Source organism: Neopsephotus bourkii, unplaced genomic scaffold (genome assembly GCF_033783945.1).
Source record: "Neopsephotus bourkii isolate Nb327-2 ecotype Australia unplaced genomic scaffold, CSIRO-AGI_Nbou_v1 NB_845, whole genome shotgun sequence".
NCBI lineage: Eukaryota > Metazoa > Chordata > Aves > Psittaciformes > Psittacidae > Neopsephotus > Neopsephotus bourkii.
This window is the reverse complement of record NW_026901341.1, coordinates 999,104-1,014,117: the sequence shown is the minus strand read 5'-3', so window position 1 is coordinate 1,014,117 and position 15,014 is coordinate 999,104. Positions and strand designations below refer to the sequence as shown.

Sequence of the window (15,014 nt, the reverse complement as noted above, 5' to 3'; positions counted from 1 at the left end):
TTCTTCATTTGTTCCATAGTAAAACCATCTTCGTAGCATGTTGAGTTTGCAAGCAGTTATCTGAAAGGCTGTAGTTTTGTCAAAGGATGCGGTTGTCTGTATGCTGGAGCTGGTTTAGATTACTCTGTGCATTTCTGGTCAGAAAGAGATTCCATATTGCTTCTGATTAACAAGAAAGCTTTTCTTAAGAGCTTTGATTTCAGTTGGCTGCCACATCACTGAGAGTTGTTATTTGTAATATTTTGGTGCCCTTTGTGTTAGGTCTTCTGCTATTTTTGCTTAACTTTTGTACTGAGGACCTTTATTTTTGCAGGTAAAGACAGGTCTTGCTGTGTCAGTGTGTGCAGCTATGGTGGTATTGTTTTGGGAGTGGGGATTGCAGCCTTTCTTTTTCTTTTTTTGTCAGAATTCTACATTTTAAGCAGACTTCTGTATCAAAAGTTATGGAATAAGCCCCATGCTATAACTTTGGGAAACACTGATATTTAAATCTTTTCATAAAGAATGGGTAACATGAGGATGTTAGGATGGAAATTACATTTACTGTGATTGTATTAACCTTTTCATTTTGCTGAATGTGGGTGGGTGACCTGAAAAGACAGGTCTGAATATAAAAAGAAGCTCAGGAATTCCTGAACACTTCAATGTTAAGCTCAATCTTGTTCTTAAAAGGACCTGCAACAAGTAATACATGCTTACTCCCACAGCTGGACTTCTGCAAACCCCAGTGCAGCAAATACGAGCATGCTTAGCTTTAATACCAGAAACAGTAAGAAATAACTCTTCATTGCAAAACTGGGAACATGCAGTTATTCCCAGAAGTGGTGCTTTGCTCCACAGGTGCTGAGCAATAACTCACGGTTCTTGTTGGGTGAGTTTCAGGACTGCAGCTTTGTGTCAACATTTGTGCCCTTGTATTTTGGCTGTGATGCTTGTATCCTTCTCAAGTAATTAAAAAAAAAATACTTATTTCTAATATGAGGTAGTTACTGTAACTTCATTAGATTTTTAAAGATAATTAAAATTATATGGCTGTGCATCTAATGTTACAAGTTCTTTCCCACCATGTTATTAAACTGTACTTTCAAATTAACCAGCTTAAGTCACAGATTGGTTTTAAAGTGTAGACTATTTTTAGAAGACCTTTTTTTTGTATTTGCCTATTTTTCTTTCTTTTCTCTGCATTAAAATGCATTAAAAGTGCCCCCTTTCTAATAAGTAAAAAAAGCCTCAGCTTGAATGTGGTTACTAAAAGGAAAATGCCAAGAAAATTACTGGAGCTGATGCACTCCTTGTGTTGTTTATGTTCCATAGAATTGCTAGCATTTCAGTGTTGCTTGGTGCTGCTGACCTCACATGTTTTTGTCCTAGCAATCATGTTTACAGACAAGGGATAAGTATTATAAAAGAGAGACTAGAGGAGGGCGAGCTTGTGACAGTGCTGTATTTATTTATGTAGTTCAGAGTTTATTTTGGGGACATGTAATTCACACACTTCCATCGGAGAAATGCTGAAAGTACAGAATGGCTTCAGAGTTTTGAAGTGCTTAAGTACAACAGTGGCTGCAAAGCCAGAGAAAGTCTTTCTTTCATGTTTGGATAATATATATTACTTCTACAGCTACATCTACAACTAAGTTGCTGAAGGGAGACTGAGCATGCTTGGAAAACTTGTTTTCGAAATTCCAAATGTCTGCCACTAAGTTGCATGGAGGCAATACGTGCTGCTGAAGGCAGCAACTTGCCTATTGGTTGTCTCAGCAGATCAGCTTGACAGACTCACAGCCTTTGTTTCACTCGTCTGACACTTCATAAACTCATTCTGGTTGTTCAGTGTCAGTTTGCCATACTGGTAGTTCTTTAGTTTATTTAACATGTCTGTTGTATTGTTAATTACTTGTATGGGCTTCCTTAAGTGTGTTTTTGTACTTTGGATTTGCATTGGTTCAGGAGCTTGAATGTGGTCAGACATCTCTGCTGAGTCTGGGTAGTAACCTCTTTAACACGTGCCAGCTGGTTGCCTGTGACTCTCCATGCCCTTTGCAGTGTGTTGCCCTTTGTGTACTGCTTTTCTGCTCCACAAATGGGTGATGCGAAACATCCTTAAGCAGGACATTAACTTAATGACAAGCAGCAAAGTGAATGCGAGCAGGACGTGTACAAACCTTCCCGAATGCATGTGGAACGAGGCACCACTGTGCTCAGGATGAGCAGCTGTTAGCAATTGAGTAAAATGTTCATAAACAATGTCAGTCCTGAGAGGGCTGCTCTACGCCTAAACCTTGCAAAGCCTACTTCTGAAGAGCCAGATTTCTTGGAATGAATCAGTCTACACTGAAAAGCTGACTAAAAAAGGGCAAGTGAAACAGCTCCTCCATTCTTAATTATTACTTTGCTATACTAGAAAAACAGGACTTAAGGTTTCTCTGGTACCCAGAGGTGGACTTGAAGATACCCAAACTGTAGTCTATTGGTAGGGTGTTGGGAGTGCACAACGTGGGTTAAAATGGAAGATTCTTAACCTCTTTATCAGGATTCAGAAGGATAGAAGTCTGTATTATATTAACCAGTCACTTTGGTTAATAAATAAGTGCATGCTGTAAATCACGTGAAACTGATTTTGAAACTGTGTAAAGTACTACTGTGTTCTGAATAGTCTGGTGCTATTTAAAAATTGCTTAGTCTTGGTGCTGTCAGAACTGTGACTATATGCTCTTTTCAGTATATTTCCCCAAAAGTGTTTCCTATTTCCTGAATGGAAAAAGTTTTCTTTGAGAGAAAATGAATAGTTCTTTACTGCTTAAAGCCTGCCCCTCACTGCATAAAGGTACAAAGTGCAAAGCCAGGTAATTGCTAGAAGTGAGTTTGCAAGTGTTAAAGATAATTTCGCATTTATCTTTGCATCTCAGAGAAATGCCTGAAATGGGAAAGAAATGGAGATTTTTCTTGTGCATGTGCCAATACAAATGTAGCTCAATCTGTGAATACTGAACTACACTTGCTTTGAGGCTTCTTCAGGTAGCTTTGAAATACGAGCTGTACCTCCAGGGAGCCAGTCGAGCCAAGATGCAGCTTTAAGCATGTAGGGTTTTTAGAAGAAATTATTGAGCTATTTTGCTTGAGAATATTATGTGGGAAAGAAGTTTAGCATGCATTGGATGAGGAGAAATACGCTGAAGTCATGTCCCCAAACCTCAGTTTTAGGAATCTTGTACATTTCTAGGCTAAATCTTGAAGGTTTGTATTCACACAGACTTTGAAGTTTGGATCAAGGAAGAACATGGATATTTTTGTCTTCAGGAGTACTTTCCTCACTAGTAGAATTACTGAGAGCCAAATAACTGCCTTGCTAATGTCATTTCATTAAGGGTCAGTGATGCAGCTTATCATTAAAAATGCAAGGGCAGTCCATAAAACTCACAGCTGAACATTTTAACGCTGCCTAGCGTTGAGTGCACGCTTTGAAAGCATTCTGCCACAGTGACCATCAGGATCCCCGTACTCCACCAATTTAACATTAATTCTGTCTTCATATGCTAGGTTTTTGTCTGGTTTTGCTTTCCTCAGTGGCATACTTTGAGAGGAGAGAAAGCCGTACAAATTCTGGAGAGCATGGCTGGTTTTAAACACAACCCTGCCCCTATCTTGGTACAAAAAGACCTTTTGATGTGTTTCAAAAATGTATGTTACATGACCCACACACTTGAAAATATCTTTCCATTGGAGTTCTTCTGGTTGGAACTGAAGGCCAGACTAACTTAAGAGTTCCCATATTCAACTAGATACTTTGTTATTTCAAGGTAACTTTTTTTTTCCGGTATACATAGCAAATTGAAAACTGGGAACTAGTGAAACCTTGAAAGCTTCCAGCTTCCGACTGTAAGTCAGATGTTACATGTAATGATTTCCTTAGCTCTTAATTAAAACTGGACCACATGGTCAGACCAAAGTCTCTTGGGTCCCTGTATAAGTGGTATAGCTCCATCTCCGTGGTTGAGGTACTCTCCCCTTGGCTTTTTGCATGAGAATGTATTTGGCACAGTAATGCCAAATGTCACATGTGGCAAAGCCGAGAGTAGCTAGCAGCTCCCTCCTGTACCTGTAAACAAGAAACTGCATTCTTGTCTCAACCAGGAGAGTAAAATTTAGTGAAGTCACTAAATTCATCCTACTCTTTATAGAATCATAGAATAGTTTGTGTTGGAAGGGACCTTCAAAGGGCACCTAGTTCCAATCCCCATGCAATGAGCAGGACATCCTCAACTAGATTATCTTTGGGAATGACCTTTATGTTGCTGGGTGTTAGTGTCTACACAGAGGTAAAAGTGCAACTGCTGGTTTATTTTTATAAGCAGCAAACCTCTTATCCAAATTGGATTAAAGTGTAGGAAGTAAAGTATCGCTCCTCTCTAGATATGCTAAATCATGTATTGCCCATGGGATTATAAAGAAAAGAAAAAGATATAATTGAACACCATGGGATTTTCTTTCTCTGAGCAGTAACAAAATGGAAATAGGCAAGTGATCTAACATGAAGAGGTGGGGGAGATAGTTGAACTTTGTCCTGCTTGAATTGCTGGCTGTAGGAGGCAATGAACATGGAAGGTTTAAGTGTGCAAAAAAAGTTAGGTTTCTGTTTATGTATAAATACAATTTGTATTAGGATAAAACCTGGTTCACCTTTCTCATTAAGAGACAGCTTTTAATGTATCTGGAGGTATTTCAGTGTACCTCTATTAGAAACTTGCTGCTTATGCAAAGCAATCAGTTCTTGCCCTCTTGGGTTGTTACCTAAAATAACCTTTGTTCTGTACCGGAGCTTATACAATGCTATTTAAAATATTCCCCGAAAGACATGCTTGAATGTCAGAAATATTTATGTTATTAATATAGATTAACTTATGTATAGGGCTGTAATATATACTATCAGGCCACCATAAAAACCTGACACTTGGCTTGCAGTGAGCAGGCAGACCTCGGACAGGTAACGCACAGTATGTAGGTCATGTGCTTTTATATGTAAATGCTGGAGGTGATATGTTTAGAAAGGGACAGGTTTTGTACCTTATATGAAGACTATCCAAAGTTTGAAGTGAGGAGGAGGAACATAGTAAGATAGTGCATTTATTAGCAGTGACTTAGAAGATATTCAGGTATGAACTGTAGAATTGGAATATTCACATGCAGAGGTGAAGAGAGCAGTGTAGAGGTTATCCAGCGCTTTTTTAATTGGAATTGCAAATGAACTACAGTCAAAATGGTGAGTGTCAAGAGCGTAGTAACAGTGTGGTGCAGGATTTAGGATAAAGCAGAGAGAAACTCTATTGGATAGTCTTGGCTTTTGTGCTTCATGACTTCTCTGAGTGAGAAGGTACTTGCCTTATTTTAAGATAGCCATTTGTGTGATGTGGGAGTCGAATTGAAACTGTACTGAATAGTATTAGAACTGTCTCTCTTAAGATACTTTTTTCCCTAGAATGTGAGGCTGTGGAGGACAGGAGACAGCCACTTAGAGTTGAGTTACTATAACTGAATAGGTTTTCTGTCCTTTTTTTCGCTTGTCTATGTGTAATGTTTTCATCAGTGAAAGTGCATCACTGAAAGTGAAGCAAAAGATGTGTTACTAATTCTAGGGACTGTTTTAACTTTGAAGAAGTCCATGGCCAACCGACCTAGCTTTGTGGGAAGGAGAACTTTCAGGTAATGCAGGTTCAGCTAGTTCTGCTAGAAGGTACCTTAAAAGTTTTGCAAGCAGGAAAACTACATCTTAGAAATGAATCCAAACTGGGCCTCCCTTTCTTTATTTAGGGGAAACCATAATACCTGAAGCTTAGTGGGTCGGGAGTTGTGCTGTTCAAATAACGCAGAAATACAGCTAAAGAGTTCTTTGAGGAAGTGCTTGTGTGTAGCCTAGGTTAATTGAACTTGCAGATATGCTATTTGGCGTGCAGAGTTTTCAAGATCCAAAAATGTTCCTGGAGAACTTAAAAATAAGAAATAAACCCTTTCACAATAGCTGTTTCCAGGTACCGGGGAAACTCAAGTTTATTGTCTTGGAAAGAAGCCTGGTGCAACTACATCTGCGTGTTTCTGACTGAGCAGATGGCTTCCATCAGCTTGACCTTTTGGGAAACGAGTGTGTTTTCTTCAGAATGATGCCTTACCTATCAACCTTTCAGTCTCAGATTTTTCTGAATCCAGCACGTCTGATGCTTCAGGCTGTTCTTGAGAAGCCAGGTGAAGGACCATCTGTCCTGCTTTTGCCTGGGGTAGAGTTAATTTTCTTCCTACTCGCTGGTACAGTGTTGTGTTTTCCTTTGAATGTAGCCTTTATTTAATGTTGATAATACACTTGTATTTTAGGTGTTGCTCAGTAGCACTTGCCCTGATCAAGGACTTTTCAGTCTCGTGCTCTGCCAGTGACAGGAGCACAAGAAGCCAGGAGGGAACAGAAACAGGACACCTGACGCCAACTATCCAAAGGGTATTCCATACCCCAGCACATCATGCCCAGTATATAAATTGGAGGGAGTTGGCTGGGAGGCACTGATTGCTGCTCAGGGATGGGATGGGCATTGATCAGTGGGTGCATCACTTGTCTTTTTGGGGTTTTATTTCTCTCTTTTTTTGTTGTCTCCCTTTTCATAACAATTATTATTATATTAGTATTATGTCTTTATTTTGACTATTGTTCTCATCTCAACCCATGGGTTTTACCTTTTTTTTTCTGATTTTCCTTCCCATCCCACAATGGGAAGAGAATTGTGTGAGCAGCTGTGTGACACGTAGTTGCTAGCTGGGGTTAAACCATGACACCATCTTAAGATCAGCTTAATTCCCAAATGTCTTGGGCAAGAATAGAGTGAATGCTGTGAATAGAGCTCTGTAGTGCCAGTGCTGAGCTGCTTACTGGGACACATCTCTCTTGTGAAGCTGTTGTAAAGAATAGGGTATGCTTTGGGTCTCACTCTTCAAGTTTTAATCAGCCCAAACAATCTTTGGTGTGGCTACAGCAAGCTCTTTGCATTAATTTTTGCCAATTGTTTTATTTTAAGTGAATGCTGAATCAGTCATAGGAAGGCTGTGAACAAACATGAAGCTCCCGACTGGTCTGCAAGACTGCTTGTCATCTACATTTGTCCAGCATTCAGTATCCCTTTCCTATTTCGTTAGGAAGTGAGCATCTTGAGAGGCTGTTTCGTACTTAAAGCTCCCAGTCTCTTGCAATTATAACTTGATATCTGGGAAGTCAACTCCTGTTTTGAGCATTAGGTTGGACTAAATGACCTCTTGAATTACCCTGTGATTCTGTGAAGTCCCTTTTGAGGAAAGGGGTTGACTCAATCCCTTGGAAACACACAACCACCTAAGAGTTGGTAGTCCTGCTGTCCTGTAAGTATTTCTGTATTCCTGCTTGAGATTCCTTCAGCTCATGTAAGGTTAACTATGAAGTACGTTCTCAGTCCAAGGATCAGGAATTTTGCATGCAGTCTTCGTGATGGGGTCTGTCCCCTAGGAAGTTGAAAACACTTAGCTGGTACAGTGCTGTAGTCCACATGTGCCAACTAAAGCAGAGATCAAACTGAAGACAGAGAGCCAGTTGGTTTGGTTTTTTTTCCCAGTCTGCAGGATGGGGTATGCGTTGATGTTAACATGCTGTCCTTGAGTAGAAGAAAGGCTTCCCTGTTGTACCCAAGATGCAAGCACACAGAGATCCGAGGGTGGAATAGGGCTCTGTAAGAAGTGCTCATTAGGTTTGTCTAATAGCAGAGTATGACTTGTCATGGGAAATGCCTCTGCAGTGTGATGATTTGTTGCCTCTGTAACTAGGCTACTGCAGCTTCAGAGACAAATTGCTCCACGGTTGCCTAAGGATCACCATGGCTGTTGGATGACAGACATCTTAGAGTTGGCAAATCCGTCTGAAGGAGAATTTGCTGTGCCTTAAGAACATGAGGTTTTACTTGGGTCTTTTACTCAGCTGCCCTGCAAAGCTAGTAAGCCTCTCCCACCCCTTCCAAAAGTGGTCTGTTTGGAAGAGCTCATAAAGTACCATCTACCCTTCATGTTACAGAAACTTGAGATGCAGAAAAATGTTCTTCTCTGAAAGCTGTTAGCAAACAAAGGTCCATTGTTGTAGCTCAGCCCTTACAAGAGTTTTCTTACTTCTTGCCACAAGGCACCACACAGTAGTGCAGGGGATTAGGTCATTTCCTTCCCTCCTCCTCTTCCTGCAGATTATTTGATTAACATTTCTATTGTATACTCTAAATAACATGTTCCTGGCTTCAGGCTGCTTTCCCCCCCACACCCCTCAATCTCTTTAAAACACTGTAGTATGACTTCATTAACTGTATAACACGGGAGCTCCTTGAACAGAAATTACATGTGACATAACACAGTGAAAGATTAATGGGGCAAGCAAGTCAGTAATGTTCCTTCTTCTCCCCCTTAGCACCTGGATTAGACCTCTGGAAACCCCCTAATATGTTAATGCTTTGCAACTCATGAAATATTTGTCTTTTTTTGCTTTCATTTGCTTTGATCAGAATTCAGCCACTGACTGTGGGAAATAGTGAAGATGGTGTATAGTGCATGTTCAGCCTTCAGTATCAAGTGTACAACTATACTTCCCCCTTGGGACTGTTACAGATCCTCGTCTTCCACATTTTCACTCTCTCTTCGCAGTGTTTCCTTCACTCTGCACTCCTCAGCACCCTCTTGTGCAGCTATTTCAAGCACTTCTGTGTGGTTTTTATTGTGCTCCCTGCCCGTTTTGGTAAACAAAATTATCAACAGACGTGTTTAAAATGTCCATCTCGAATTCAGCAGTAATATACTGAGGTTACCTCTAGGATGAGGAGCTTGTCATTCAGGCTTTTCAGCTGCCTGCATGCTAGAGGACATAGCATTGCCCTTTGCCCATATCCGCAAAGCTGTCTTTTTAATTGATACAGCTAGAAATGCATTCCTCTTCAAAGCCCGTTTTGAATGTCATGTGAAATCACATAATTATATCAAACTGTACAGCATCTGCTGTGAGTCAGATAGAAGAACATGACGATACAGCCCTTTATTTCTCTAACAACTTCAAGGAAAGAACCTCCCCTGCAGTTAAGCATCACTTCATGAAATTAGCAGCTATATCTTGAGCTACAGATTTCATTGTTTTAGTCTGGCATGGTTGGCAACATCTCTGCTCCAGGAAAAATCAGATAGCTTGCCTAGCGACAGCATGCTTGAGGCGTTTGCTTCCAGTCCTCAAGGCAGATCATGGTTCTTGTGTGGAGTGGAAATCATTGTCCCTCTCTTTCCCTATGAGGAAGGTTTAATGCTAACACAAGAACAGATGAGTAGAACATGGCTGTGAGTAAACACATGCAGAGAACCAAAATGGTTCAAACTCTGCAGGGTTCAGAGGCACTGTGGCTAGGGGCAAAATAAACCCTCAAAAACCTGCTTTAGGATGGGGCATGATTAGTTGTGACAAGGGCATTATGTGGTATGTTTTTCTGACAGCAGAAGGCTGTGCTCCAGAGTGCTGTGGGTCACTAACATGAAGGGAGGTGGGATGCAGAGATAAGGACTGTTACCTGCATGAGGCTGGGTTGGACAGTAGAAAGCATACCTGCCTGCAGTTATTTACTCTGTAGGTTCTGGCACAGTTGCCTGGGGAAGCTGTGGCTGCCCCATCCCTGGCAGTGTTCAAGGCCAGGTTGGATGGGGCTTGGAGCAACCTCCTCTAGTGCAAGGTGTCTCTGCCTGTGTCATGGCATTGGATCTAGATGAGCTTTAAGGTTCCTTCCAAATCTAACCATTCTATGATCCTTACATGGCTGCAGCATAAAGTAATCCACAAGTTTATCAACCTGGACTCTGAGCAGTGACATCTGTAACATGAGAAAATAAAGGAACTCTAGCAGCAAATTGGTGTTAAGTTCTGCTTTTCAGAATGAACACTTTTGAAAGTACAGTACAACTCAAGTGTTACAGCTTGTGTGAGAAAAGTAATGCAACCTAGAAGTGGTCATGCCAGTGTAACTTATCACTACAGCTAAATACCTGAATACAGAGCACCTTTTGTACTCTCGTTGCCCTATCTGTGTGTTAAGTGATACTAATACAGTCCTGATGTGTGTGGAGCTTTTTTGTTTGAGAAGCAAGCCACATAACCAAACCCTTATCCCTGACTAAGCAGTATTAAAGCTGCCATCATTGTATAGGCCCGGACAAAGTATAAAATACTTGAAGGTGATGGGGCAGGTGGAGTTGGGTGACTCTTACACACCAGTAAAAAGTGCCATTTTAAGGTTCTGCGAGTTACAAGTGGAAAAGCTAGACTGACTGATGTGCCGGTAGTGCGAGGCTGCTGATTTGTGGCAGGGAGGAGGGCTCAACTTTAATCTCAAGATGTGTGTGGCTTGATGAGTCTTTGGCTTTATGGATGAGATGGATTCAGAAGGCTCCCATCCCTCTCACTTGCATTGCTATAATGGGTTTACAGAATAAACCCACAAATAAATGAGCAACATGATTTGGGTTAAAATAGTTGGGCTTTGTGTGTTCTTTTGGCTTTTCCCTAAGCCCTTTTATCAGTTTAGTAATCTGATAGCTGTGATAATGACATCTCCGTATGAAGTAGCCAGAAGAAGAGTAGGAAAAAGGGAGCTCCTGTACATCAGTGTTTCTCCAAGCACTTCTCAGTGTTCAGCAGCTATAGCTCAGTCACTTCTGTGGAACAAAGTGATATCTTTATGCTTGGTAATCTATGACAGGAACAGGGGGAAAAGAGTTTTTGAGCCTATGTATAGTTTTGTTGTCCAGAATATCCTATGGCAAGGTGTTCTGCAGTTTTTCAGGTAGGTGACAAGATCCTGAATGAGGACATCTTTATTGTATTACTTACGGGAAGTTTGATACAGAGTACAGGTTGAAGAGAGATAAAAACGTGTACATTGACCTTGTTCTCAGAAGTGAAGCTGATTTACATGGAGTTGCAGCTTACGCTGTGTTATGGCATTATGAACAAAAACCTTGTTCTACAGTGCTTAGCTTTGAGTGCTGCCAGCTGATGTGGCTGCCCCTTTCTGCCTTTGGTTCTGCTGGTACTACTGCATGGCTATGCTGTGAGCCGAACTGGAAAATGCATCCTGCTGGAAAACAACCAAGCAGGTAAACCAGCTGCTAAAAACATGGACAAATCAGGGACACCAGTCCGTAAAGTTGTACTTGAGTAATGGAGGTGGCAAGCCAGGGAAGGAGCAGTAGGAGCAGTAGTCACCTATAGAACTTGGAAATGCCAGTTGTCAACCTGTGTATACATTGCTTGATTCAGCATAACCATGCACACCTACTTGGACCACTACAACTGTGATGTAATGCTTGATGTAAAGGTTAAGCTACTGCGTTGTATCATGCTTGCATGATCAGTTCTAAAAGGCAGTAACTTAGAAGCTGTGGCAACTTGATCACTTTTTTATGGCTCAGACATTTAAATTATCCCACCCACTGGTCTGATGCAGTGATTTTTTGATGTTAGTGGAGTAAGAAATGAGCTCAGAACCTGGTCTGGCACATACAGATTTGCCTCTCCAAATGTGCATCCTACAGGAATGAGCTGTAGCAAGATCGTTGGCTATGGGAGTCCAGTATGCAGAGGTGGTGTCTGCAGGTGTATCATGTGCCCAGTTCTGTGGCGTTAGTGAAAACAGGGATAGCAATGCCTGAAGAATTTGTGCTGGTTTAATTCTCACTGCGTTAAGAAATCACTTTTTGTGTGGGAGGTGAGGAAAGCAAGTTGGGCTAATAAATGATGATTATTAAAAATAAAAGAAGAATGAAGGTATCGTATGCATGGGTACAGTTATGTAAGGGAAGCAGAGAAGGAAATAGATCAATGTTTCTCAGAGAACCTCATCTACAGAGCTGTCGGGAAATTGGGCTGCAGGATCATTCTCAACACACCCTCTGCTTCCTTTTTTCCTTTTTGGGGCCAGAGATGGATGAATTTATGGAGCGGGGAGCAGGATGCAGGCTCTGACTCCAGCCAATGGTGCGCGGCGCAGTGGTGTTTACCTAGCTTACGCAAGGCAGAGCCAGCCCCTCTTTAGTCAGACGCTACCCACAGCTTAAGTAAAAGCACACAGAGCAGAGGCACTTAGTCTGTCAGTTGCTGGGGTTTAAAGGAGTTGGTGGATTTTGGCTGGTTTTAAACGAGATCGAAGGGTGGCTTTTTTCCTTCTCTACTGACAAACTGGAGGGACAAAAAGATACTGGTAAGTGCTCTGCATGCCATCGCTTTCCCCTTCTAGTGTTGCTTTGTTTCAGCCTCTTTTCTGAAAGCTTGCTCAGTTGCAGTGTTTTTCAGTGGGAAGCTGACAGATAGTTCAGGGATGTGGTCGAAAGGGAATCGGAGCACAGGCAGTGTGTCTGGGGGCTGCTCTTCCATCTAAAATGGGAAGATACATTCAAAATGCACAGTATAATAAACGCTTCTTGTTCGTAAGAAGTGTTAGTTGCTTCTCGTTTTTTAGGGTGGAGAGCATGATGCCTTGAAGCCGTCACCATTGCCTAACAAAATCATACCAAGGGGAATTTTTCATAGAGCCATTAAACATTTGGGTTGCCTAAACAAAAAAAAGCGGCTTTAAATGTAACTGTAACTCCCTATTTTTGCAATATGATGTAGTATGCTATGTGAAAAGGCTTTAGTGTAATACAAACACCTATTTAGCTGCTACTTTGGTACAGAAACTGCCTCATCAGGAAGTCGGAGGCTTGTGAAAAGCAAAACGGTAACATTCAGATGTGTAGAACAAGAAGTCATTGTGGTTTTCTGCAGGCACAGGGTCCTCAGTTATGCGTTCTAGTTCAGGTGCATCTGACAGCAGATCTCAGTCATCAAAGCATTGAAAAGCTCCATCTATTTGTGTAATGACTCTTTCAAAAACAAAATGTCTCTGTTTTGGTATAAACTCTTCATCTGCTTGTGGAAGTTGTGCTTCTGTCACTGGCTTGCAATGAAAGTTGGGCTGCTTATTTTTAAGGTAATACTGTGTAATTTGTCTGAAGGCAGTAAAGAGGGTAATTTGAAAGGAATCCTGACTGCCAAGTTCTCAGTATCAGACCTGTACTTTCACCACATTGTACCAGTATTGTACAAAGGGGGTTCTTTTTTGGTTTTCCTACTTGTACTTTTGTGAAGCACTCCCTGAAGGCACAAATAGGTGTTCATTAGCCCGTAGCACTGCCTAATGTTCTAGCATGCCTTTGTTGTATTGTTTTAAGGCTTCATGCATCACAGGCTGTATAAATAATCTTGTAATCTGAGCATGAAATCAAAAGTGTCCCTTTTTAACAAAACGTACAGTTTGTAGTAACATCCAAAGTGTGAGTACAGCCAAAAACCCATGCAGAAAGCTGCGTATCAATCTTGAGCAGCTTGTGTGAGTAACTTTTCACGGGTAGTTCAGCCAATGGAGCAAGTACAACCTGTAGGGTTTGGCTCTCGTGCTGCAGGGGTGGCAAACGGAGGAGCTGTGCCTTGTGCGCGGCTGTGCGCATCGTCATTGGTACTACCTGAAAGCTGACGTGGAGGACATGGGTGGTTAAGGGGGTGTAGGCTGCATGTAAATGTAGCTCTGTAACTGGTGAAGAACTTTCTCAGCTAATTAAGGTTAGAGATAATATTGCAGTGACAGTTTTAAAATAGACACCTTGTGCTAAAAGACAAATGTTTTCAGCTTCCCACATGCGGTCTGAATTACATCATGTATAATGTGTAGGAGGCTATCGTGGTTTCCTTAGGGGGAGGATCAGCTGTTACTTTCTATAACTGAAAAAAATGCTGGATTTCATTATTTTTTTTTCCAGGGGAATATTTTCAGAATTGATTTTTGTCAGTCTGTCGGAGTGGATCATTACAGGTTACGTAAATCTTCCAGGTATAATACACCCAGCCACCTTCTCAACCCATCAACAGCAGTTCACAATAGCAGGACTGAAGTTAGCAGAGGTCTGATTGAAATCAGGCCCCTGTGCTTAGGTGGTTTTTCCCATGTTCTGAACAAGAAATGCTATTTTTGAGTGCTGCCAGAAAGAAGAGATTTTCATATAGGTGCCTATAATAGAAGTCTTGTTCTAAAACACTTCCCTTACTCATTGAACAAGGTCGCTTGTCCTCACAGCACTGTTCCTGACTTTCCTAAAATTGCTGAGATCTGCTCAGGCTTGCTTCTGAGGCTGAAACAGAATTTGAAGCAGGACACTGGATGTTTCAGGCTGAAACTGCTGTTTCTTAGACTGGAAGAAGTTAGCTGAAGGTTTGCTCCTGTGTGTCGAGTTAGTGCTCCTTTGAAAGTTGTCTACAGGCAGTGTGCTGATTTTTTGGTGTGTGTGCTGTGACTCTTGCATGATTTGTTTCCAGGATGACCAGCCTACTAATGACAGATGTTCATGGTGAAAAGATGCTTTCATTCTGTTCATGAGAATGAAAATCCCCTTTACTGAGACCTTACAGATTTTCTCAAGGCACAGCAGCAGATAGTTGTTTGCATTGTTTCATGCTTGGTATCCTGTGCAGGAGAGACTGTTTGCTCATTTCTGAGCTTGGCCTTGTTGTCTTATGTTCAGTGTTTTCATATCATAAGACAGTCTTGTGTGTATAATGGATGACTAAGCTTATTCAGAGGTTATAAAAGAAAAGGCGAGCAGTATATACTAAGGAAAGAATGAGCTATACAAGAGCAAAAGGCTGGGCTGGTTTTCTGCACTCCCAAGGCTGGTTTTTTTTGTGTGTGTGTGTGTGTACTGAAAAACTCCCTTTTCTAGAAAGGAGAAAATGATCTCATTTCCTTAGAAAGGTAAATCAGGGCTACTGATCTAAAGTGACAATGCAATTTAAACACATAACAGCTACATCCCTATACCTTTCCTGTATGTCTGTAGTGAAAGATGTAAGCTGTAGACAGAATCTGTCTAATCTCAGAAGTGGAATATAAAACCTGCAGAACTTA

General features: G+C 41.3%; 1 protein-coding gene across 4 annotated transcripts in view; it reads left to right on the top strand.

Annotated features, from left to right (window-relative positions):
• The window catches only part of PELI1 (pellino E3 ubiquitin protein ligase 1), a 44,610-nt gene that overhangs the window by 14,402 nt on the left and 15,194 nt on the right, over positions 1-15,014 (top strand). Inside the window, exon 1 of one of the 4 annotated variants that reach the window (XM_061356191.1) lies at positions 12,102-12,275. The exons of the other annotated variants lie outside the window; for them this stretch is intronic. The gene's annotated coding sequence lies outside the window, so the exon portion shown is untranslated. Of the gene's footprint in view, positions 1-12,101; positions 12,276-15,014 lie in introns of those variants that run through there. 4 annotated transcript variants of the gene reach the window in all.